This window comes from Glycine soja, chromosome 7, assembly GCF_004193775.1.
Source record: "Glycine soja cultivar W05 chromosome 7, ASM419377v2, whole genome shotgun sequence".
Lineage (NCBI taxonomy): Eukaryota > Viridiplantae > Streptophyta > Magnoliopsida > Fabales > Fabaceae > Glycine > Glycine soja.
Window position 1 is genome coordinate 43,002,546 of NC_041008.1, and position 2,408 is coordinate 43,004,953.

General features: G+C 36.3%; 1 pseudogene; it reads right to left on the reverse strand.

Moving 5' to 3' along the window:
* Nucleotides 1-455: 455 nt before the first annotated feature.
* LOC114420718 lies at nt 456-1,617 on the reverse strand (annotated as a pseudogene).
* Between the last annotated feature and the right edge of the window lie 791 nt (nt 1,618-2,408).

Below are 2,408 nucleotides of genomic sequence, written 5' to 3' on the forward strand. Positions count from 1 at the left end.
TAATATGGGGGGTGGGGTTACTGACTTCCGTGAAGAAGTGAATATTTATCCAAAGAAAGAATGGATATAAAAAGGGTTGTGATGCCACAGATAGGCAATAAAGATAAAAATAGGGGGTTTTAGACTGTCATGAGGCCTAACAGTCAGTAACACATATTGATTCATAAAAGAAAAAAGAGAGAGAGAGAAAGAACTGAGACAGAAGAAGGAAAGCCCCACAAAAGGCCCAAAGAAGGATGACCTCATTGCAAAATTCATTTTATCTGCTAGTGTAGATTTTTTTTTTCCCCACACACTTTTTCCCATGATTTCCCTGATGTTAACAACTCATAACAAATGGTTGTTTTAAGAGCACAGTAAAAGGGTTTGATGCTTGATATGCTTTTCATAATTTGGACTATTATCTGTCTCTCTCTGTCTCTCACCTTTGGATCTGACTGAATAGTACTCTGTAACTACCAAGAGGCACAGTCATGAGATGAAGAAAGCCAAGGACTTGGGGGTGGTGTGGTTGGGACTTTGGACCATTGTTTTTCTACAGCATTTATGATGCGTTTGCAAGAAACTGAGAAGTTAAGTAACTGCATAGTATGACCACAGAGCACAGAGTGAGAAAAGGTAATTTAGAGAAAAAAAAGGACAAGCAGTTGATTTTGTGTGAGATTTTCTTTTATTGATTGCGGATAAGACAGTGTTTTACTATCACAGAGGAATTCCCTCTCTCTCAATTTAATTTTCTTCAGAGATTTCATATTTGTATTTTTGTACAACAGTGGTTCAGGCTGTACCTTATTTATTCTTTTATCTTAAGATCACTTTAGAGCAATTTATTTTTTTAAGTAGTTGAAAAATAAGTTGTTTTTTAAATTATAATCTTAAATTCATTTTTTTATCAATAAATATATAAAATTTTGTTATATTTTAACATAGTACTTGTCATTAGTCTCATTTTATTAAATGATAACATGATAAACAAATTGTCGTATCATCAACCTACATTAGTGTCACATCATTTTTTATTATTTAATTTTTTTTCTCTTTCTTTCCCTTCCCCTTCTTCTCGATCGTGTCGCTGCCGGTCCTTCCAGCCGCTCCAACACATTGTCCTCCACATCACGATAACCATAATAACTCGCATAAATTCTTTAAAAATGTCATATTGAGTATGCCACTTTTGAAGCTTTGGGGGTTGGGGGGTTTTCAAAGAGCTCCTTGATGCTGGGGAGCTTCTTGGCAACCCCAAAGTAGCGGTATCAAGGGCCACGCTCGCCCAGGTTCGGGACATCAACGATGATTCCATTGAGATTTGTTATCTTCGCGGAGTGCTTCAAGTAATTTGGCCTGTCAAGCTCCACGATGCGGCATTCCCAGTGAGACTTTTTGCTAATGACCTTGTTGATCTTGTCATTGAGATTGCGGAGGCAGTGCTCGTCGAGACCTCTGTTCTGGATCTCAACTACTTTTCGGTCGATCTCTCGCATGACTGTCGACCTCCAAGAGGTTGCAAAACTTAGAGGTGAGGAAGGGGCGACACTCCTTTGGCTTTTTCTTCTCCTCCGCCTTCATCGTGATGAAGCAGTTGAGCATCAACTAGGCCTTCTCCTCATTATGAGCCATCTTTCAAGAAAGAAACCCTAATGACAAGGTGTTCAAGGAAAGCAACGTCGTGCGCGATTGTGGGTAAAACTTGACGATGACACCCATCACAGTTTAAAGCATGTTTTGAAAACACCCAAAAGGCGAAAGAGAGAGAAAAGGAGAGAAAAAAAAATCTTTGAGATAAATAAGGTGAAAACTGAAGTGGGGGAATCAAAAGGGATTATGACGATTTTGATTTATGCTACTTTTTGAGTTTTTCTATCATAGGTTTAAGCGAAGTTGCTGAGAAAGTGAAGGTTGGGTGGTGGGTGCCCGTGTTGGCATTTTTTTGTTGGATGGCAGGGTCAGCGGTGGTAACAGTTTTCGTTGAAGAAGAGAAAGAAGGAGATGATGTGACAATGATGTGCTAGTGATAAGACTTGATGATGTGATACTTTGTTTGTTACATCATTATTTAATAAAATGAGACTAACGACAAATATTTAGTTAAAAAAAATTGAAATAATAATATAAAAACGACCTATTTTTCAAGTATGAAAATACTATTTGTATAACTTTTATGATGATTATTATAAAAGTAAATAAAGTATGTATATGTAACGATTTGAAATTGAATAATAGTATAGTATTAATTATTAATGTTAATGTGTTATTTAACAACTTATAGTATTTTCTGGCTAATTAAAATTATGTTTGAGTGACCGTTCGAAGACCTCAAAATTAAATGTTATAAAAGGATTATAGTCCTTATGAACGTGTTAGACATGCATTTGAATGAGTTCTACAATAATTTGGAAGGTTTCACAAAC